At 53.7% G+C, this 24239-nt stretch overlaps 1 protein-coding gene across 3 annotated transcripts in view; it reads left to right on the top strand.

The window, feature by feature from the left end:
• Positions 1 to 10205: 10205 nt before the first annotated feature.
• The window catches only part of FOXN1 (forkhead box N1), a 31613-nt gene continuing 17579 nt past the window's right edge, over positions 10206 to 24239 (top strand). For 2 of the 3 annotated variants that reach the window (XM_074388470.1, XM_074388469.1), the window contains exon 1: positions 18028 to 18070. The gene's annotated coding sequence lies outside the window, so the exon portion shown is untranslated. Of the gene's footprint in view, positions 10393 to 18027; positions 18071 to 24239 lie in introns of those variants that run through there. The other variant, XM_010342039.3, reaches the window with a different exon arrangement.

Raw genomic sequence — 24239 nt, 5'->3', positions numbered from 1 at the left:
GTCTGGGATGATTTTTCACAGCACTCTCCGGGGCTGGTCCCCAATGTGGTTCAGACCCCAGGTTGGGGGGTCCAGTGGGAAGGGGTCTGGCCTCTGTCCTGTATGCAGCCCCCCAGGCACCCCTCCAACCCAGGGGGGAAGGTCATGGTCCAGCATCCCTGCCAAGGCCCTTCAGAGTGGGCGCAGCCACCTAGGAGAGCCGCACTGACATCACTGGGCCGGCTAATTGGGAGCTGCCAGTCTCTGCGTGTCTTTGGGAAACCGGCCTCCCTGTTCCCAGAGCACTCCCTGGGTATTTACATAAAACCCTCTGCCCCTGCCAATTCCTCATGGACCCTTCCTCCAGCTGGAAAAACCGGTCCCACCAGGCCAGAGGAGGCAGGCTGACCTGTGCTGGGTGCCCAGGGGATGGACCCTCGTCCTGCAGCACGGGAACAGGCTGGGAACTGGCATGGCCTTCAGAGTCCAGGACCAGACACCTGTGAACAATTCCGCCTCCCCCCACAACCTCTACCTGGCCTCCCCGGAACTCTCCCACCCCACACCCTCACGGCCTCCAGAGTTTTCATTTATCTACAAGGTGGAGTGGGGATGGGGAAGAATGATACCACATCCATCATTCCTTCTGCGAGCCAAACAGCCCTTCCCGCCTGGAAATTCATCTTTGTGTTGCTAAGTCCTCCCACCGTGGACAGTGGCGTGTCAGCCTAGAGTTCATCCAGATGGAAGTTTCCCAGAGTCTCGCCCCATCCCCTCCTGCTCCAGTGGGAAAGAGAAGAGACACTTCCCATCCCCTTCATGCCCACAGGAAAAGCGGGGCTGGGCTGTGAAGAGAGAAACCCAGAAAGGATTGCATTCTGGATCCCCCTGGGCCGGGCTTCCACTGGGTCCTCCCGGAGCTGGGGTTGGGAGTGCTGATAGGAGGGGCACTGTGCGGGGGAGTAGGCAGCTGTCCCCAGGGGACAGAGGGTCCTGACAGGACATGCCAGGCATCCCAGAGAGGCAGGAGTGTTGTTCAGGTGGCTCCACCCCAACCCTGGCCCCCCTAGGCTGGCATTCCTCACTCATGAAGCAGAGCCATAAATCACTGTTCCCACTCAGACCCACAGGAGGACCCCCTCCCACCCACCAAAGCCCCAGGCAACAGTCCCCTGCATGGGAAATGGGTGACCCCAGAATGGTGTGGCTCCCCCAGTGGCCTACCCACAATGCAGTGGGTCCCTAAGGAGCAGCCCAACTCCATCTGCAAGGAGGACCCTCTGCTGCTACTTCCTTCTGGACCCCGGCTGGGGAAAAGGAGAGTGTGCTTCTCAGGGTGCACATGCCCTGCTCACTGTTCTCGGCTCCACTTCCCCCTCGGTCCGGCTCAGAGAGGGTCAGGTGTGGACTGAGGTCACACAGCAGTCCCAGGAAGTGAGGACCGGTCCTGCTTTCTCTGGGAAGGAGGTGGACGCCAGCCAGCCTGAGGGTCGCGAGGTTGACCATGGTGGGTGCTCTGGAGCCAAGCCTCCCCTAGGTGCTCAGAAAACATCCTCTTCAGCAGGCAGGAGGGTGGACAGGCGGCAGGTGGCACCTGTCGGCCTCATCACCATCATTAACTGGGCAATAAAGTAGCACGGCCTGGGCCGGCTTTGAAGGAAGGGCCTGCCAGCTGGGTCAGGTTTCTACAAGCAGCCCAGCAGCTCGGCTCCTCCACACACTCCAGGCGGTGGCCGGTAGAGGGGCCCTGCTGGGACTGGGTCTGCGCCCTTGATGCCCAGGCACCCACACCCCTTCATCGATGGCTTCCAGGAAAGTAGCAGCGAGCTTTGGGTGTCTCCTACCAGCCGGACTTGGGCCACGCTGGGACTCAAGAACTTCTGCAGCGTAAGCGTCCCATTGCTAAGATCCACGAGGCTGGAAGCCACTTGAGGACAGTCTGCCTGTTAGAGCTGTGTCCCCAGTTCCCAGCAGGGCCCGGCACGTGAAGAAAGGAACGTATTGGAAGCATTCAGAGCTTCTTTTTTTTTTTTTTTTTGAGATGGAGTTTCGCTCTTGTTACCCAGGCTGGAGTGCAAAGGCGTGATCTCGGCTCACCACAACCTCTGCCTCCTGGGTTCAGGCAATTCTCCCGTCTCAGCCTCCTGAGTAGCTGGGATTACAGGCACGTGCCACCATGCCCAGCTAATCTTTTGTATTTTTAGTAGAGACGGGATTTCACCATGTTGACCAGGATGTTCTCGATCTCTTGACCTCGTGATCCACCCGCCTCGGCCTCCCAAAGTGCTGGGATTACAGGCTTGAGCCACTGCGCCCGGCCAAGAGCTTCTTACTCTCAGGGTGAAGGTGGACACGCTGCTTTCCAAGTCTCTTTCCAGACTGCCGTGTGTGGAGTAGTACGTGGCCTTGAGAAACGTCTTGAATTCTCTGGGCCAATGTCACGTTAAGCTCAGCAGATAGGCCCAGATTTCTGAGCCCACCCATAGTGTTCCCCTGTCACTGTCCCCTGAGGTCCTGGGAGTATCCCTGTTTCCCTACCCGCTCCTCCTGCCAGCCAGCTCCAGCCCTCTAAGGCAACCAGAGGGCTCAGGGATGGGCGGAGCTTGCTAGGGAGCTTGTAGAGGCAGGGGCGGGCTGTCCACACCACTCTCGGAGTTCACCTGGACCTGGGCCCCAAGCAAAGGGCAGCCCTGGGGGTTAAAGTCTTTGGTCCCAGAGTAGGCCTCTTGGGGACACAGGCCATGACTTCCCTGCCTACTCACAGTCTGGAGGGGCGGCTGCTTTCTGAAGGAGGGAGGGAAGGGTGGAGGAAGCTTGGGAGTGCAGGGTCCGGGTCGGGTAGAACTGGGTGGGTGAAGTTCTGGTGGAGCGCCAGCCTAGAGAGGGTGTCCCTGCAGCCTCCCCCCAGTTTGGCGAGGGAAGGGGAAGGGGGTGTGCAGAGGAGGAGGTGAGGAAGGAAACAGAGCAGCCTGATTGGCAAGAGTGTGGCAGGGACCATAAGCATGCTCCGAAGGGTAGAAACACCCACAGATGTGTGTACGTGCAGTCACAGATCCATGGGTACCCACAGAACCCACAGACACGTGCACAGACATGGACACTTGTGAACACACAGTTACATACATTCACACACAAACACTCATGCGCACAATGTTACAGGCACTCACAGCCTGGAAGACACACAGGACCACGCCCAGAAACACACACAGACATACACAGCCACAGCCAAGTGCACACACACAGTCGCTCAAACTCCTCTGCACCCCATGTCAGACCTGAGTGTTTGACTGCATGCAGATGCCCACACTTAGACGCAGATTCTGGCACGGACATACCCAGTAGCACATTACAGCTCCACAGACTTCATGCGCACCCACGGCGGCACACAGGCGTGAGAACACAAATGTAAATACATACACACTCATGCAGAGGTACACACGTTCTTACACAGACACTGACACCAGTGAAAACACACACACCCCAGCATTGCTTCTCCCACCTCCACAGCAGGAGGGATTAAGGCAAGAGGCAAGAAGCCCTCCCCACCCAGCAGGAGTTCGTGTTCCTCCCTCCTACCATCCCCCCCACCAAGCTCTCAGATTGGAAACTCCCTGGATTTCCCAGGGGGTCAGCCAACCAGAACAGGCTCAGACCTCCCGGCCCAGCTGCCCCGCCACACACCCTCCACAGCTCCGGGTGCTTCTCCATCAGCCACAGCCAATGAGCTGCTTGCTCTTCCCCAGGAAGCTCACCCTAATTAACCCCAGATCCCCCCACCCTTTCTTTGATGTGGGGTCCCCTGGGCCTCAGGGCCTCATGGCAGCCATGCTTGGGGCCTGTTCCTCTGTGGATGTTCTTCAGTGTCTTGCACACCAGTGGAGTGAGAGTTGGAAAGCAGCAGGCTCAAATCTTGGGAACTCATTTTAGAAAGGCAAGTCCAGCCTGCAGAGCAGAAGCGGACAGAAGATGGCCAATCCAGACGCGAGGTTCAAGGAGGGGTCCCCCTCCTCTATCACATTGGGGCTCCCAAGGGTGGGCACACACTCTTCCTTCTTCCTTGGGTCCCTAGGGTCTTTCCCCAGACTGAGGCATAGCAGACATTGGTCCCAGGGATTTCCATCCCCAGCCAGGGCTGTTTTCTGGTTCAAAGCAGCCCAGCCCTGGGTACAGCTCAGCAGCACACAGTGAACCATTTCCGATCTCCAGTCTTCAGAGGAACAGAGCTTCCTCTGGCCCCAGCCTGTCTAACCAGCGGCAGCTCCTCCAGGCCAGAGTCCAGCTCAGCTCCACCTGAGGACCTGAAATGAGGAGGCTGGAGTGTGTGGGACCAAAAATCCAGACAGAAGTCCTTTCCCAATACTGCAGCAGCTAGAGTGGAGGCTAGACACCAGGACAGACTTTTGGGCCTAAGGGAGAATTCTGAAGGGTTGGCATGATGAGAGAAGGAAGGGATGGTCCTATCTAGAGACAGAGGAGAAAGACCTCACAAATTCCCTTTCACTCCAAGCTCTGTGGCAATGCCAAGGCTCCTGCTTCAGCTCCCAGGCTGTATGCAATGAGGAAGTTGTGCTTCCCAAAGGAAAGAGGCAGCCAGAGCCAGAGCCCGCACCCATTCCTGGGGCAGAGGTGGATCCTGTCTTGGAAGAGAAAGAAGTTCATCTCATCCATCAGAAGCAGTCTCACTGTGGGAGGTGACAACTACAGTCTCTCCTGGGCATCCCATCAGGGCCTCCCTGGGCCCCTTGGCCCCTGAATTAATTTGCATTTTCTTGATTTTTAATGAAGTTGGAAATCTTTTTCACTTGTTTTGTTTTTTGTTTTTTGGGTTCTTCTTCTTCTTTTTTTTTTTTTTTTTTTTTTGCCATTTGTATTTTACCTGTGAATTGCTTATGTCCTTTGCCAATTTTTCTGTGAAATCATCTTTTTATTTATTTAGAGGAACTCTTTATATGTTGTGGATATTAACTGTTACACATGTTATATTAACAGATTACTGTTAATCTGTTACATATGTTACAACACTTTCCAAGCTATGTTATGTCTTCTAACTTTGTTCATGTTACATTTTGCTCTAAAGAAATTTTAAATTTTTACTTAGTCAAATCTGTGAATATATTCCTGTATGGCTTATGGATTTGATGTCACGCTTAAAAATGCCTTCTCCACTCCATATTCATAAAACTGTTTCCCATATTTTTTCTATTTGCTTGCATGATTTTCACTTTTACATCAGATTGTTAATCTATCTGGATTTTTTTGTTTGTTTGTTTTTGCTTTTTTTTTTTTTTCTGAGACGGAGTTTCACTCTTGTTACCCAGGCTGGAGTGCAATGGCACGATCTCGGCTCACCGCAACCTCCGCCTCCTGGGTTCAGGCAATTCTCCTGCCTCAGCTTCCTGAGTAGCTGGGATTACAGGCACGCGCCACCATGCCCAGCTAATTTTTAGTATTTTTAGTAGAGACGGGGTTTCACCATGTTGACCAGGATGGTCTCGATCTCTTGACCTCGTGATCCACCCGCCTCAGCCTCACAAAGTGCTGGGATTACAGGCTTGAGCCACCGCGCCCGGCAATCCATCTGGATTTTTAAGCATATAGTATGAAGTAGGATTTAACTTTATTTCTTTCCAGTGGAAAGTCCATTATCCCAAGGAGTGGGATATCTTGCTTGTTACTTTAAAATACTTTATAATCGCCGGGCACGGTGGCTCAATCCTGTAATCCCAGCACTTTGGGAGGCCGAGGCAGGCGGATCACAAGGTCAAGAGATCGAGGCCATCCTGGTCAACATGGTGAAACCCCGTCTCTACTAAAAATACAAAACATTAGCTGGGCATGGCGGGGCGTGCCTGTAATCCCAGCTACTCGGGAGGCTGAGGCAGGAGAATTGCCTGAACCCAGGAGGCGGAGGTTGTGGTGAGCCGAGATCGCGCCATTGCACTCCAGCCTGGGTAACAAGTGCAAAACTCCATCTCAAAAAAAAAAAAAAACTTTATAATCCAGATGCCATGGCTCAAACCTATAATATCAGTACTTTGGGAGCTCGAGTAGTCCCAGCTACTGGGGAGGCTAAAGTGGGAGAATCGCTTGAGCTCAGAAGATGGAGGCTGCAGTGAGCTGTGATCATGCCTCTGCACTTCAGCCTGGGCAACAGAGCGAGACCCTGTCTCAGAAAAATATAATAAAGGCCGGGCACAGTGGCTCACACCTGTAATCCCATCACTTTGGGAAGACAAGATGGGCAGATAACAAGGTCAGGAGCTTGAGACCAGCTTGACCAACATGGTGAAACCGCATCTCTACTAAAAATGCAAAAATTAGCCAGGCGTGGTGGCACGTGCTACTCAGGAGGCTGAGGCAGGAGAATTGCTTGAACCTAGGAGGCGGAGGTTGCGGTGAGCTGAGAACGCGACATTACACTCCAGCTGGGGCGACAGAGCAAGACTCCATCTCAAAAAAGTAAAAGAAAAAGAAAAGAAAATACCTTACTATTATATACCTATTTTAAAATACCTTGTTATATGCCCAGTTCTTACAAATATTCAGGTTTATTCTGGATTCTATTATCTTCCATTAATTTATTTATTTCTGTTTCAAAGTTGCAGTTTTAATAATGGAAGCCTGATTGAACATTTTGAAAGCTGACAGGGCAAGTTACCCCTGTCAGTCTTCTTTCTCAAAAAGTTCCAAGCTATTCTCATAGACTTACCCTTCCCCCAAACTGCAGAATCAACTTGTCAAGTCTCGGGGGCCAAAAAACCTTTAGACTTTTTATTTGAATTACATTCAGCTTCTAGATTATGTAGAGGAGAACTGGCACCCTTACAATATTCTATTCCGCCTTCTCGTTGTTGCTGTTTTAGAGACAGGGTCTCACCATGTGGCCCAGGCTGGTGTCAAACCTCCTGGGATCAGGCGATCCTTCTACCTCCAAAGTGCTGGGATTACAGGCGTGAGCTACCAGGCCCAGACTTTTTTCTTTCTTTTTTTTTTTTTTTTAACCTTCCAATTCAGGAACATGATATGCCTTTATATTTATTCAGTCCTTATTTTATGTCTATCAGTAAAAATCTATTGTATTTTATGAGTTAGATCTTTTTGTCTCTTTTTTTTTTCTTTTCTTTGTTTCTTTGCTTTTTGTTTTTTGAGACAGGGTCTCACTCTGTCACCCAAGCTGGAGTGCAGTGGCTCAATCTCGGCTCACTGCAACCTCTGAATCATGGATTCAAGCAATCATGGATTGCTTGGGAGAATCATGGATTCTCCCATCTCAGCCTTCCAAGTAGCTGGGTGTACAGGCGCGCGCCACTTTACCAAGCTAATTTCTTGTACTATTCATAAAGGCAGGGTATCACCATGTTGCCCAGGCTGGTCTCGAACTTCTGAGCTCAAGAGATCCACCTGCCCTAGCCTCCCAAAATGCTGGGATTACAGGCGTGAGCCACCTCACCTGGCTAATTCCTATTTTAATTGGTTATTTTAGTTGTATAGAAATGGTTTTGATTTTTATACATGGATATATTCTTCTATCTTACTACATTCTCTCATTTGTTCTCATAGTCTTTTAGTTGATTCTCTTCAATTTCCTAAATAAACAAACACATCATTTGTAATTCTTGAAGATTTTTTTTACCTCCTTCCTTCTTATATTAATGCCTTATTTCTTTTTCTTATTGTACTGGTTGGGGCTTTCAGAATAATGTTCATTGATAGCAACCGTGGCAGCCTTTAACTTACAATTTTTGTGATTTTCTGTGCCCAGAGTATCCAAAAAGAAATACCTGTGAGTCTAGAAATAACAATTAGCTCTATGTACATCAGATAGGAGCAATTAGCAAACATCCAGGTCTTGATAGCCGCCCTTTCACTATGGCACTCTGTTGACTATTACGGTTAAAGGACAGAGCTTTGATTGCTACCGTGAGCCCCAGAGAAAGGTGGATTGAGTCAGAGCCCCTGTTCTAACCCCAGAACACAATTCTATTTTTTTTTTTTTTGAGATGGAGTCTTGCTCTGTCACCAGGTTGGAGTGCAGTGGTGCGATCTCAGCTCACTGCAACCTCTGCAATTTCCCTGCCTCAGCCTCCCAAGTAGCTGGGACTACAGGTGCGTGCCACCACACCTCGCTAATTTTTTGTATTTTAGTAGAGACGAGGTTTCATGGTGTTGGCCAGGATGGTCTCGATCTCCTGACCTTGTGATCTGCCCGTCTCAGCCTCCCAAAGTGCTGGGATTACAGGCGTGAGCCACTGTGCCCAGAACACAATTTTTTTTTTTTTTTTTGAGACGGAGTTTCGCTCTTGTTACCCAGGCTGGAGTGCAATGGCACGATCTCGGCTCACCACAACCTCCGCCTCCTGGGTTCAGGCAATTCTCCTGCCTCAGCCTCCTGAGTAGCTGGGATTACAGGCACGCGCCACCATGCCCAGCTAATTTTTTGCATTTTTAGTAGAGACGGGGTTTCACCATGTTGACCAGGATGGTCTCGATCTCTTGACCTCGTGATCCACCCGCCTCGGCCTCCCAAAGTGCTGCGATTACAGGCTTGAGCCACCGCGCCCGGCCTGAGAACACAATTCTTATACCCAAGTGGGCATGCCAGCACATCCTCGTTACTTTCCCAGCACCACTGGCCTTGGTGAACAGAAAGGAGGCACTTGTTTATTGAGCCTCTACTATATATGAGGGGTTGTGCTGAGAACTTTAGACATGTAAGCTTATTTAATCCTCATAACCACCCTGTGGGGATTATTCCCATGTTAACAGACAAGGAAACTGAGGCTCAGAGTGGGGAGTATGGAAGATCACACAGCTAACCATCACTTACAATTGGGTTCACTGCTCTCTGCCTCTGCACCCTCTTTTCTGAAATGGATATTTACTTCAGAACATTTTCTGCCTCATCTAGGAACTCTTTAAATGTTTTAGTGTGCTCCACGCTTGTGCCAGATGACCAGCACTGTCCCCTGGCCAGGGTTGACGTTACCTCTTTCCTGGGAATTCTAGAATCACTGGGGAAGAGCTGACTTGTCCATACCCTCAGGCCAGAAGCCAAATCCCAGACCTTGCTGGGTAGCAGTGCTGGCGCTAGGTCCCTAGAGCCTTTAGCTCCAGGAAGAGATACAAGTGGGCTTTAGAGGCCAGTGGTGAGGGAGACGGAGGAGGGAAAGAATGGCCAGGGACAGGAGACAAGGGGGAAAAGGAAGCAGAGAGAAGGAGGTGAGGACAGGGTCTGGGGGAACAGCAGAGAGAGCTGTCAGGGAGCAGGGATAGCCCCAGGCCTGAGTCCAGCTGGAACCAGGGAGGCTAATTCCTAGGCCTTCACCATCAATATGGATTCCAAGGGGCCAGAGACCAGGGCAGCAGCCACTCAGGTTTCTGTTTCTATCCTCCAGATCGTGAAGAGTGGCGGTGGGATCAAGACACAGAACCAGGGAGCTCCCATCTCCTCCCGCACAGCCAGCCACATGCTCACACAGGGCTGGATTGCTGACCCACAGCAGAGATATGTGCACAGACATGAACATGTAAACACACGGGCAACACAGAAGCCTGGGTCCAGGGACACAGAGACACAGACAAGGGAAGACATGCAGACACATGCCAACCCCAGAGACAGAGGCACAGACCCAGGGAGAGATGTGGACAGCCTCGCATGTAGCTCCTCGTGAGATGTCACCTGCACATGCTCAAGTGGGTACACACGCCCCCACCCACAAGGAGACACCGTCGAGGTGCTGCAGGAGCTATGGAGAGATAGGCAGATGGCCGGCCCCATGGACAGACAGTTCCCAGCAAATATGTGCTAATGCTTGGCCCCGGAAGGGTTCCACCTAGCCATGGTGGGCCCCATGCTGTGTCTCAGAGAACCCTGGGCTGCCACCCAGTGCTGATCCCCAGAACCCTATGAGTGGGCTCCGTGAACATACATGTGGCGGCGGGCTCTCCTGACACACATGCGCATGCTCCAACAGGCCTGTGCCCCACCCGTGGCGGGTGGGGTGACATCCCCTTTCTGGAGTGCAGGCGGGGGCCACGGGACAACCACCTCCTCCGCAAGCCACAGGCTGTGCCCGCTGGCAGGGACAGGGGAGGGGGCCCGGGCTAGCTCAGGAGGAGGGAGGGGCTGGGGGGGGCTGGGGCGTGGCAGGGGCGGGCACGGGAGCCAGTACCTGTCAAACAAGAGCCAAGGAGCAAACTAGCTTCTTAGTCACCTTTCTCTTCTCCCCGTTTTGGCAGCAGCCCCTCCGGGCAAGGGGAAGCTGATATCATAATTATTGGCTCACCTGGCAGCTGCCTCCCCTCACCTGATGTCAGCACAGACCCAGGAGGGCCGAGCTGACGGACTGACAGACGGACAGAGCTCCTGGCCCCCAGACCTGGGCCCCCACGCCGACCTGCTTCACTGAGCAGGTAAGAGGAGCCCCGGCCCAAGTCAGCCGTGGAGGCCAGCGGGGCCGGGCTGGGGCGTGGGGAGGGGGTTTGCCTTTTTAACGGGGCTCAGGAGAGCACCCCACATTCTCACTGCAGCTCAAAGGAGACCCAGAATTCAGGTGAGTGTCTGGAGGCCCAGGGGCACCCCCTCCCTCATGGCCCCCTCCAGTTCCTTTCCTAGATTGTCCACCTTGAATTCCTCTTGCTGTGGTGTGTGCTGGACCCTGCGTGCGTGTGTGTGTGTCCCTGTGTGCTGGAGACGTGCTCACCCACCTTGTGCTGGGGCACATGGGGACTCAGAAGTGCTAGATCTGGAAAACTAGGGCTGAACGATGGGGGCAGATTCCACACCTAGTGGTTTTTCCAGGTAGAGAAGGGAGAGCCCAGCTCCGGGAGCCGGGGGCGCCAGGGGTGTGCGCAGGTGAAGGAATTGCTCAACGTCTCCCAGCAGCCTACACTGGGGTCTAGATGCCTGGGCCCATGCAAGGCCTGGGTTGCAGATAGGAGATGGTGCACCTTGTGGAGAAGCGGACAGGTAGCACACAGGTGCTGTGGCCAGGAGTCGATGCAGGCCTTAGGGCAGAGTCACCCCGCACCCCCCAACTCCATCTCTCTCCCTCAAGACCCCTGAGGCAGAGTCCTGGTAAGCGGAGCCTGGCCAGGCACGGAGCCCTTAGGCCTTTGGAGCCTAGAGATGGGCGTGTGGGAGTGAAGGCCCTTAGGGAAATGGCCAGAGCCGCAGGAAGCCCCTGCCAGCTACCCCGGATCCTCCCGACCCACTACGGCTCAGGTAGGGTTCTCGAGTTCCCGTGGAGTTCCCCAGGCCCTCCCTAACTATCCAAAGCAGCCCGTTGGATGAAGAATAGACTCTAACAAGTGGGCGTGTTTGCCTCTTCTCCTGGCACCTACAGGTGCGGGGGATATGTTTGGATGTGCTTTGTGGCGAGGCACAAGTGGTCAACGGGAAGGGACCCGAGTGAAGGGGCTCCTCTTGGGAGATCATCCCATCCACCCCCTGCCCCTATGCCAGTCATTGCCCATGTCGGGCAGGGCTGCCCCTCCTAGTTTTCCTAATCCCTGAAGGAGAAACTCTGGTCAGTTTCCTCACAATCACGAAGTGCTTCCCGGAGCCTCTCTGGTCTTTACTGCTGCAGAGTCCAGCCCTGCTTGCCCCATAGCCGTCTTCCGGCCGCACTGAGGAACCCAAGTTCCTCGAATCTGAGGGTGGAGTTGCACTGTAGTCCTGTCCCCACCGGGCTTGGCTCAGACCTTTTTACCATCTTGCTCATTCCCTGATACAAGACACAGGCAGTAGAAGAGCATCCCCGGTGGAGAGGGAAGGGGCAGCACCTCCCATCCTGGTCCCTTTCTCTTGTGGCTCTGTGAGGGGTCTAGGGTGAGCCAGGCCGGGTCCTGGAGAAGGAGGGCAGAGGGGGTGAGCGCTGCCCCAGGTTGGGGATCTTTAGGGGCAAAGGAGCCACAGGGAGAGGCGCATGTCCTCCCGGCTCCCCGCCCAGCCCCGCCCGTGTAGCCTGTGCGAGCTCAGCTCCCGGCTCCAGGGCCTGCCGAGGCACGCTGGCCCCCCAGGCCCGGCGCCTCACTCACCTCCCAGAGCCAAGAACCTGTTCTCCCGGGAATGCCAGGGAGTTCTCAGAGGACTTTATTTCCCAGGGGCTCAGGAAGCCCCAGAATCCTCTGGACCAGTGGGTCCTGGGAAACTAGAGAAAGATCAGGGACCCCTAGGACCCCTCCCTGCTCCCAGCTTTGTCCCATCCACACACTGACGCCACATTGCCTCCAACCAACAGCCTCTTTATTCATCGTGAGAAGGCTTAGGAAAGTTAAAGACAAGGGGGAAAGGCCGCTAGTGTGACATGTACCCTCTGTCATCTGCCATCCTTTGCCTTGGGGATAGGCTTCCTTTGCCCCCATCCCCCGGAGAGGCCCATCTGCCCTCTAAGAAAGCAATATAGCACCTCTTTCCTTGGACTCTTCATCTGTTCTAGCCAGGAAGTCCTTCCTGATGTCTAACTTCCTCCTTTCTGGCTTAAGTTGACACCTGGTCTTCACGGACCAGCAGAAACCCCATTGCCTGCACAGGGCCCAGGCACACAGGCAGAGACTGTCCTAAGCCACATTAAAATGCCCTGGGAGCTTGGGCCCTGGCAGGGACAGAAAGGCCCCACTCCCACTGCCGCTCCCTTATTCTCTCCGACTCCAAATTCTAACGAAGTTGGAGTCCACTTCTGCCTGCCTCCCCGTCCCCCAGTAACAGAAGGATGGCGAGGAACCAGGTCCTATAGGTGTGCCCTCCCCTCTGTTCTTCCAAATCACAGCCTGCCGGCCCTGCTGTGGCGGGCAGAGTGGACTTCAGGCAGCCAAGATTGGCCTCTGCAGCAGGAGCGATTGATAGACTTCAGAGGAAGGTCTCAGCGTTTTAAGTGGAAGGTCTCAGCGTTTTAAGTGGCGTTTGACTGGACTCTGAGCACAGGAGGTGGTTTCCTGAGTGGAGAGGCAACCTTTGATTGGGGGTGGGTGGGGTTGGGCTGGCAACATGCCTGGGACCTGGGGAAGGACCAGATGACCCCCAGGAGCTGGGGAAGGACCAGATGACCTCTGGGAGGGGGCCTCCCAGAAGCACCAACCACATGGTTCCTGAATACGTCGGGTCTTTCCAGCTTATTCATCCCCACCCCCGCCCCTCTCTCCCTCTCTGTGCCCAACTCCAGCCTCATCCCTGACCCTTCCAGCCCTCCCTGTCTCTTTCCCCATCACAAGGCTATCCCCATTTCCGTCTTCAATCCCAGCTCAGCCCGATTCCTACTCATCCCCATCGCCAACCTTCCCGCCATCACCACAGCCCCTCCTGCCACTTCCTCCTTACCTCACCTCCTCACTCCCATACCCAACCACACTCCCACCCCATCTCCCCCTCCCACTCCTCAGGGGAGATCTCCCCCTATGTCACAGGTCCCCTTGGAGTCCAACACCCCTCACCAGTGTCCCTGCCAGGGCTTGGGGTGTCCTCCAGGTTATCTGAGTGTTGAGGGAAAGCCCAGAGCCATGCCAGTAGACAACACGGACAGGACGAGATCCTCCCTGGAGAAGCCCTTAGCTTCCTGATCCTATCTGGGATGTAAAGGCTGGATTCTCACCAAGCAGTAAAAATGAGTTCAGATGCAACAAGACAAGCAGACGCCTGGCGTCCAGGCAGACCTCCACACGGCCGGTGCATGGCAGTGAAAGGGGGATGGAGAGACGCGATCAGAGAGCCCCACAGTGGGCCGGGACAGCCTTTCTCAGGGGACTGGGAGCCTAACTGATCCAGTATGTCAGCTAAGGAGGGGGAGGCATGGACGCAGGAGCAGGGATTTTTAGGGGAGTGCACATCCCCGGGTCTCTACCCTGCCTGTGGCCCCTGCTTAGTCAGCTCAGATTAATGGGGCCAGGGAGAGAATTCGCTGAATCGTGATCTCTTGGGGAACTTGACTGGAGAGCCAACTGTGAGTCATGGAGAAAAGGGAATCTGTGCGCTAGCAGCTACTCTAGAAGCTTCCAAGGGTAGGCACACCTCAAGACCCCTCCCAGGATGCAACGGAGAGCCCACTGAGAGGTCTGACCCTCTCCCTCCACCCCATGCTCACAGGAGGATGTCAGCTCCAAATCCTGCCCTCACACACCCTCCAAGGCCTTCAGGGCTCCCCACACTGCCTCTGATAAACTACGGCCAGCCTGGGCACCAACACACACACACACACACACACACACAGACACAGACACAGGCACACACACACACACGCAGAGACACACACAGACGCACACACACACACATAGGGACACACACACAGATACACAAAACAGACACACAAACAGAAACACACACACAAACAGAAAGAGAGAGAGAGAGAGAGAGAATGGGAATGGGGTGTATCCCTGGAACCAGATTGCCTGGAGACAGTTGGAGGTCCCACCTACACTTGTAAATTCCATAGCCATGTCCCAGACTGCACCAGCCCATCAGTCTAGGAAGGCAAAGGATGTACATGAGGAAGGACACACACATTCACACACACACACCCCCCGCTGCGCTCAGAAAACCCAATTATCAGACTCTACACTTAGCACCCCTTCTCCACGCAGGCCCAGAGTGACCACAGCAGTCTTCACTGTCAGTGGGGGCGGTGTCCCCGGCTTCTTCTGGAGGGGGTTCCTGCAGGCCACGTTGGGCCCCAAGAGCATGTGGCTTTATAGGGGTGGCTCTGCTTCTCTGTGCCTTCCCATGAGCATGTCCAATCTGCCTGAAGTGGGAAGGGTTTTGGAGAAAAAAATTATTTGGGGTGGCAATGCCAAACCCAGGATGATCTTGGGATGGTCAAGGGAGAAAGATGGCGGCTGGAGCAAGGAACTGGATGGGCTCAGGAAAACACCCAGGGCCTGCCCCTTCTCCAGGGACGTGATTGGGTGCTCAGAGCTGCTTCCCATAGCCTTGGAACCTGGAGGAAGGAGCAGTGCACAGACACCCACCTCCATAGCAGGGAGGCCCTCCCACCCGAGCCCCTCCTTGTTTGACAGATGGGGAAACTGAGGTCCCACCAGTGGATGGGCGGATCCATCCACCCATCGGTCCAGAGAGGTCAGGCTCCAGTTGGAGGGCCTTCCACCGGTGGGACCTCGGTTTTCCCATCTGTCAAACAAGGAGGGGCTCAGGTGGGAGGGCCTCCCAGTGCACTTCTCACTCCAAGGCTTAGTAAGTTCAAGGAGATAACCACCTGCCTGTCCCCCGTGCTAGACGGCGTTGAGGGAGGAAGTGCACCAGTACGTATTTGTCTTGCACTAAATCTGTATTATTAGTAGTGGTGGCAGAATTAATATCCCTAATAATAGATTGGTATTAATGAGCAGCTCTGATAATGATATGTACAGAGTGTCAGAGGCCCCTGGCCCAAGGGACAGTGAGATCCCCACTCAGGTGGACGGGCAAAGAGGGATCCCACCAGCAGGATGAGGGCCCTCTTGACCATCCCCATAGGACGCACCCCTAGGAAGGGCAGATGATTGAAAGTGAAACAATTTCACTCAGCCCCAACCCATTTCCAAAATCCCACAGGCCTGGGACCTCCAGGGGAGGAGGCAGGGGCACCAGACAAGCCGGTGCTGGTTTAATTTCCGAGGATTTTGACATCCTTGTTCTCACTTGGTCCCCAAAACAGCTAGGTGAGGTATGTAGGGCAAAGATGAGAACCCCATTTTATTGATTGATTGATTGATTTGGGGTTTTTTTTGTTTTAGGTTTTGGTTTTTGGGGGGGGGGTTTGTTTATTTGTTTTGAGACGACGTCTCACTTTGTCATCCAGGCTGGAGTGCAGTGGCTCGATCTCGGCTCACTGCAACCTCTGCCTCCCGGGTTCAAGCAATTCTCCTGCCTCAGCCTCCCAAGTAGCTGGCATTACAGGCTCCTGCCACTGTACCCGGCTAATTTTTGTATTTTTAGTAGAGGTGGGGGTTTCACCATCTTGGCCAAGCTGGTCTTGAACTCCTGACCTCATGATCCACCCTCCCAAAGCGCTGGGATTACAGGCATGAGCCACCGCACCTGGCCAAGGACCTCATTTTATAAAGGAGGAAACGAGGTTTATTCCCATGAGTAGCCCACGCTGAGAGCAGAGCTGGGAGCGGACCCTCCTGCAGTCCTTGGTCAGGAGGACTCACTGTAAGGAAAAAGGGAGACTCCGTAGGGAAGCCGGGATCTGGGCTCGATGAAGGCTTCCGGAGATGATAATGCCAGGTTGTCGGGAGGTAAAACAAAGCTCCAGCATCCCTGTTGGTCTCACAGATCAAATCCTCTGCTGCCAATCACTGTCACAGCCAATCAACTCCACAGCCAATTCCCTATACAGCCCACAGGAGGCTCAGCCCTGGGTGACTTCATGACAGGGGTGGTGCTTCTGGGCCACAGGGACCCAGAGCTAATGGAAGCTTGGAGGTCAGCCACTTCATCCCCTCCCTCAGCCCACTTTTCTACCCCCTCAGCCAGTGTAGCTGGAGGAAGCTTGCTGTGGGAGGGATGAAGGCAAGGCTTCATAATCTGTGAAAAAGCCTCCTGGGCCTTCACTCACACCCCACCTCATCAACCATTCTTTGGCCCCATCACAGCTGGGCAGACTGAGGATTTCAGGGAAATCTCTTCTCTAGAAACCCGTTTCCTAAGGCCTCAGATCACTGCTTTCTGCCCTGGAAGGATCAAGCAGGCAAGAAGTTCCTCTTTCTCAAAAGCCCAGCTCTCCACTCAAGCCCTCAGTAATTCTAGGTTACCTCGTCTACCTCCAAGTCCATGGTCAGTCCAGTTCTCACCATCAGACTCAGCCATGCCTTCAAAAATCCCTGGGGATAGGTGAGCACCATGGCGGGCACTTTTAGTCTCATATACTCTGGAGGCTGAGGTGAGAGCCCAGGAGTTTGAGACCAGCCTGGGCAACAAAGCATGACCCCATCTCTAGACACTGGGGACGGTGAAGGTGGGAGAACATTCTCCTTAAACTGCCTGTCCAAGAAGCTTTTCTGTTCTTGGAACTGAGAATTTCCCTCCCCTGCTAACCTTAGGGGGCAAGCTTGCTGAACTTGCTTATGGGAGCAAGATGTTGGGGTAGGCTCACAGCCTCAGAGCCTGGACTCCAGAGTAGGCAGGGAGGCAGGAGGGTGGAAGAGGCAGATTGTGAATGACACCCAAGAGTAACAGCAAAAGGTCCTGGGGGCCGAGGATGCTTAGGTGGAAGGTCTCTGACAAGGGGCATCTAAGGAGTTAGAAGAGCCAATAGGGCTGATCTCTCAGACTGGCAGAGGGGTCCTAGTCTCAGAAAGGAATGAACGAGAGCTTTGAGGGATAGCATTTTTTGTTTCCTTGAAACCAAACATTCCATTCTTTCCATCTACAAAATAAACATCCCCAGCTTGGCCAACATGGCGAAACTCCCTCTCTACTAAAAATACAAAAATTAACTGGGCGTGGTGGTGCATGCCTGTAATCCCAGCTACTTGGAAGGCTGAGGCAGGAGAATCACTTGAATCTGGGAGTAGAGTTTGCAGTGAGCCGAGATCGCACCACTGCACTCCAGCCTGGGTGACAGAGTACGACTCTGTCTCAAAAAAAAACAAAAAACAAAAAACAAAATAAACATTTACAGGTAGGTCAAGGACATCTATCCATCTATCCCACTAAATATTCATCCTGGGCACTACAGATACTCACAGAAATAAAAACACTTTAAAAATAAGACATTCATCCATCTGTCTGTTGATCTATCCATCTGACCATCTGTCTAGGTTTCCATATACGCATTGTTCATCCACCAATCTTCATCCGATGATCTGTCCATTCATCCAACCGTTCATCTGTCTATACATACATCCACCCATCCGTCCAGAGAGGTCAGGCTCCATTTGGCCTCCCCAGGGCTGCTAGGAAGGGCCTGTGGTCCTGTGGCATTTATGGGGCATGTGACCTGCCTGCCTGGCCTGGGGAGACAGCCCCGCCTCAGCCCTCGGGCAGGGGGCCGGTCCAGGCATGTGGGAGTATTTATACCTCGATGGAGGCTCCTGGGGAGCTGCAGGCTGAATGACTCCCCGAAGCGGTGATGGTGGCCATGACCCAGAGCCCATTGTGAGTGCTTGGATTTGGCTCCTTTGGGGCCAGGGCTGGGTGGCAGAGGCTAGAGAGGGGCTGGACAGATGGGAAGCCGCCCAGAGGCGGCCAGAGAGGGCGGAAAGGAAGGGGTGCTGGCAAAGGCGAGTTGGAGACTGGATGCTGTTGGAATCAAGCACCTGAAGCAAAGCTGGGACCCTCCTGGAGAAGGGATGAGTCTGTTGCCTTTAAACAGGCTCTGGTGGGTGCCTTGGTGAATGGCAGGAAGGACAGGACACAGGAGGACTAAGCTTACAAGCACTCAGGGTGAGCGATCTGGAAGAACCTCCATCCAGGTCAGCCTGGAGCTCAATTGCTTCTCCAGGATGGGCACACTAGGTGATGCTCGGGGACCAGCCTGCTTCCAGAGGCACCCGGGAATGCTGAAGGGGCTTTAGGAGAGACTGCCTGATTTGGGGGCTGGAATGACTCAGCCGCAGGTGTCAGTGGCTCACATGGAGGAAAGCGTCACCTGGGGGACAGGGCGGCTTTTCATCCTTTGTTCTCCCCACTCCCCTCCCTGCCCTTTCTGTCCCCACCTGCTTCTGCGCTTGAGTCAGATCTCAAGGCAGGGGCACGGGGCCCATTTTCTGAAACTGATGCTGGGTTAAAAGCCAGGGAGGCCAGGATTCTGCCCTCAGAACTTCTAACATGGATGGGAAGAAAGGAGCTGGAAACCCCCTTTCTTGGCATCCCTGGACCCCAAGTTTCCTGGGGTGCCTAAGCCCCAGGCACAGCCCCCAGGCCCTTCCCTGCCACCCCCGTAATTGCCGAGCTACTCCAGGGGACCCCTCCCAGCAGCCTCTCGGGTGGAGCCCTGAGTGGGGCTACAGGCCAGCACCCGGCCGAGCCCCACCCCTCGTAAAACATGCTGTCACAGCCAGCAACAGAAACCATTAAGGCAGAACTGAGCCGTCTCCACCTCACTCATAAAGAGCCGGTAGGAGGCAGCTAGATGGAAGGCAGCATGGAGCATGAAGAGAGCCTGGCGAGGACCCTCAGCGCCCCAGGCCTGCCTGGCCCCGTGATTCAGCTGCTCACAGGAGAGGCAGGGACAGACCCTCCCAAGGAAACCTCCAACATTGCCCCCACCCACCTTTCAGGTGTGAGCAGGGAGGCTGAGGCGTTTCCAAGGTGGGGCCGTGTAGCGTAATGGTTCAGCATGCTGCCTTTGAAGCCTGGGTCAGAATCCTGGGGAGCATAATTTACTAGCTGAGTGAACTTGGGCAAGTCAGGTTAACCTCTCTGAGTCTCAGTTTCCTCATCTATAAAATAGGATGATAATACAGCTCCTCCCTCCTGGGATGTGCAAACGCAGCCAACTCTTCCCAATCTCCTTGAGAATTTCCACAGGGGGGCCCATATAAAGGCAGAGGAGGGGCGAGGTCCCAGCTCATAGCTCTGTCGGCCAGATACACCTTTACAGGGTACACACCTCCACGGGATGCATACACCCCCATAGGGTACACACTTCCACAGGGTACACACCTCCACAGAGTACAGAGTACACACTTCCACAGGTGCACACCCCTCCACAGGATTCACACCTCCATAGGTGTATATATCTCCACAGGGTACACACCTCCACAGGTGTACACACTTCCAAAGGTGTACATGCTTCCACAAGGTACACACCCCCACAGGTGTACACACTTCCACAGATGTACACACGTCCACAGATGTACACACCTCCACAGGTGTACACACCTCCACTGGGTACACTCCTCCACAGGTGTGCACACTTCCAAAGGTGTACACACTTCTACAGGTGAACACACTTCCACAGGGTACACACTTCCACAGGTAAACACACTTCCACAGGGTACACACTTCCACAGGTGAACACACTTCCATAGGGTACACACTTTCACAGGGCACACACTTCTATAGGTGAACATACTTCCATAGGTGAACATACTTCCACAGGTAAACACACTTCCACAGGATACGCACTTCCATAGGTGAACATACTTCCATAGGTGAACACACTTCCACAGGTGAACACACTTCCACAGGGTACACACTTCTAGAGGTGAACATACTTCCATAGTTGAACATACTTCCACAGGTGAACACACTTCCACAGGGTACACACTTCCATAGGTGAACATACTTCTACAGGTGTACATCCTTTCACAGAGGTACATCCCTCCACATGGTACACACTTCCACAGGTACACATTTCCACAGGGTTCACACCTCCACAGGGTACACCTCTTCACAGATGTACACTCCTCAAGAGGTATACACCCCTCCACAGGGTACACACTTCCACTGGTGAACATATCTCCACAGGGTACACATCTCCACAGGTACACATTTCTCAACAGGCGTAAGCACCTCCACAGGTGTACACACTTCCACAGGTGTATACACCTCCACCGAGTAACATCTCCACAGAGGTACACACCTCCACAGGATACTCACTTCCACAGGTGACCATACCTCCACAGGTGTACACTCCTCAACTGGTATGCACCCCTCCACAACTATACATACTTCCACAGGTAAACACACTACCACAGGGTACAGACTTCCACAGGTGAACATACCTCCACAAAGTACACCCTTCCACAGGGTACACACCTCCACAGGGTACAGCCCTCCACAGGGTACACCCCTCCACAGAGTACACACCTCCACCGGGTACACACCTCCACAGGGTACACACCTCCACCAGATACACACCTCGACAGGGTTCAAACCTCCACTGGATACACACCTCCACAGGGTACACACCTCCACAGGGTACAGCCCTCCACAGGGTACACCTCTCTAAGGGGTACACACCTCCACAAGTGTTCACACCTCCATAGGATTCATACCTCCACAAGTATACACACCTCCACTGGGTACACTCCTCCACAGGGTACAAACCTTCACATCTCCACAGGGTACAAACCTTCACAGGTTACACACCTCCGCAGGTGTTCACACCTCCACAGGGTACGCACCTCCACAGGACACAGGGTGTATACCTCCACAGGACTATCAGCATCTTTAGATGCAAATAGTCGCAGGGCCTCATTTTACTTGTAAAGGAAATGAAGTACAGAAAGGGGAAGTGAGTTATCCAATGTCACACAGCCAGCACAGTGTCCCCTGGCCCCCCACCCCTAACAGCGCCTTCTGCCTGAGTCCTAAGGAGCTGAGAGAAGGCTCTCTGAGAGGCGGAGAGATGTTGATGGGTAGAGGGGTGCAGGCCGGCTGCTTGTGAGAAGGGCACGAAGCAGGTATGCAGTAATGACGATTGCTGATCCCTGATGATGTTGATCCTGTTGTCAGGCTCTCTGGGCAATTTCTCACTCGTTGTCCTCCCTACTCATGTCAAAGGGCTGTTTCTTTCTTTCCTCTGATGCCAGGGCAGATCAAGTCTACCTCTTCCATCCCCACTCCCCAAGGATTATGGAGGGCAGAAGGTGGCCAGAATGCCCAGATGCTGAAATGGTCTTTAGTCGATGTTTTGCAAGTGGTGCACCCCTGGAGAGTCAGTGTCTGGGGGTATGGTCATGGCTCTCAAGGCCTGAGACTCACATGTGGTTGTCAATCAGCTGTGTAGCCCTGGGCAGATCATTCCTTCTCTCTGGGCCTCAATTTCCTCCCCTAAAAAATGGACTTGATGACGTTGCTCCCCTGCCAGTGGTGTGCTGGTAAACGCTCACCCGTCAGTTTTCAAAAGTAAATACATCATAATTTTTTTAAAGGCCCTGATTTGTAGGATTTGCTAATTTCCATGGGCAAATACTCCCACCATGGCTGATCTGGACCAGTTTCACTGGACATAGAGTTGGGAAGAAATGGGTATGTTTGGCTCCCACGAGCCCCTACCAACTGGCCCTGCACACAATTGCCCCCTGCCTTCTGTGGCAAAGAGAGGATAAATGAGACAAGAGATACAAAAGTGCAGAGTGGCTGGGAGCGGTGGTGCACATCTGTAATCCCAGCACTTTGGGAGGCTGAGGCGGGAGGATCGCTCGAGCCCAGGAGGTGGAAGCTGCAGTGAGTGATGAGCGTGCCACTGTACTCCAGCCTGGGCAACAGCGACACTTTGTCTCAAAAAAAGAAGAAAAAAAAGTGCAGAGGAAACTTCAGAGTGCACTGTAGATGTGGAACTGTGACGAAGGGACCCCAGAGCACAGTCTACCAGTGAGAGCTTCCAGGAAGAGGGTGGTTGTGGGTTGTGGGTACCCATATTAAGGGGCAGGTCATGGGGGTGTTCTGGAGGAGTTCCTGGGATCTGAGAAGGTGGGAGAGCTGACTGGGCCTCCCGTGCTGGTATTTTTTTTTTTTTTTTTTTTTTTGAGACGGAGTTTCGCTCTTGTTACCCAGGCTGGAGTGCAATGGCGCGATCTCGGCTCACCACAATCTGCACCTCCTGGGTTCAGGCAATTCTCCTGCCTCAGCCTCCTGAGTAGCTGGGATCACAGGCACGCGCCACCATGCCCAGCTACTTTTTTGTATTTTTAGTAGAGACGGGGTTTCACCATGTTGACCAGGATGGTCTCGATCTCTCGACCTCGTGATCCACCCGCCTCGGCCTCCCAAAGTGCTGGGATTACAGGCTTGAGCCACCGCGCCCGGCCCCGTGCTGGTATTTGCTAGTATTTACACACACATCCCCTCCAGTTCCAGTGCTCCCTGAAACTGCAACAGACAGGATAAAGGTTAGACCTCTATGAAAGGTCCCTTCTGAGTGCAGATGACAGCCCCAGGATACTGGGGCCAGCAGGGAGGCCTCCCAAGAGATCCAAAACGACAGAGTCAACCCCCTCCTCTCCACACAAGTCCCTAAGAGCTTCTACAGACACTAGCTCTACCACACGGGAATGGCGGAAATGACCTCTGGGGCCAGAGAGCCAGGAAGAGGGAAGTTTAGCCTCTGCCAGTGGGAGAGGACAACGTGGAGGGCCTGGGGGTGGGAGGCAGGAGAAGGCAAGAAAATCGAGTTCCCTGGGCTCCCCTCCCCCCACCCCCATGGCTCATGCCTTAAATAAACTCTGTCCCACTGCTAATTATGAATAATAGCTATCATTTATTGAGCATGTACTATGTGTTAAGCTATTTACAAGCAATATTTTATTAATCCTCCAGAGAGGTATGTATTTATTAGTCCTATTTTACAGATGAGGAAACTGAGGCACGGGGAAGGAAGTTAAGCATCTTGCCCAACCAAAGTCCCACAGTTCCTGCGATTTAAACCCAGCCCTGACTCCAGGTTGCCCAGTTTCAGGAGCTCTGCCGGCTACTCCAGGAAGGGTCAGGGCCAAGGCAGCCTCATCCAGGTTCCTGCAGTGAGTCCTTCCCTGTGCTGCACAGGGGCTCCTCATAAATACCAGTCAGAGGCCTTCTGACCAGCCCCAGAGGACCCCCTCTCTCCTGGGCCGCGTGGCCTTAGGAAAGTCATTCTTTCCCTGTTCCCTGAGCCTCACTTGTAGAATAGAGCTTTAGCTGCCACCAAGTGGGCATCATGGTCAATGAATCAGGAGTCCCCACTTACAAAACCTGCCCAGAAGAATCCCTGAGGACTAGTCAGGGAACTCTGCATCCTTAATGCAAATTAAGGGGTGGATCTCTGAACTCTGCATAACTTCCCTGGTTTGCATCCTGTCTCTGGGGGATGGGAGGTGGCAGCGGGGTGGTTTGGCCAAGTGAGGCTGTGAAACTCGTGGCTATGAACTGAAGCCTCTGTTAAGGCCTCTGTCATGCAGGAACTCGGTGGGAGCTGGAGATGATGTCCTGGAGAACAGGGACCAGGGGCAAGAATGGGGCGAGGCAGACACTGCAGGAATCATTCTGGGTGGGCCAGACCCTCAGGAGGTGGCGCAGGCCTGAGCTGGAGCTCAGAGAGGCCTCCCCAGGTTCACACATCTGCAGGGCAGCAGTGCTAGGGTCTGAGGCCAGGCTGAGAGAAGGCCAGGCGGACAAGGAGGACTGGCAAGGGCAGCTGCCACCTGGGGCTGGGTCATCAGCCAGTCGCCCCAGAGCTGCCAGGCCTGAGGCAGTGAGACCATCAGAGAAGCTGTCGAGCCTGGGGCCAAAGGCCCCTGGGCCCAGCCACACTTGGCCAGCAGAGGCCAGATGTCTGACTCATGTCCTTGAGCATTTTCCCTGTGCCAGCACCTCATGCAAACCATCCGCATGACCGCCC

Source organism: Saimiri boliviensis, chromosome 17 (genome assembly GCF_048565385.1).
Source record: "Saimiri boliviensis isolate mSaiBol1 chromosome 17, mSaiBol1.pri, whole genome shotgun sequence".
In the NCBI taxonomy this organism is placed as follows: domain Eukaryota; kingdom Metazoa; phylum Chordata; class Mammalia; order Primates; family Cebidae; genus Saimiri; species Saimiri boliviensis.
Note: the sequence above shows the minus strand (reverse complement) of the source record. Positions and strands in the feature narration are given on the sequence as shown.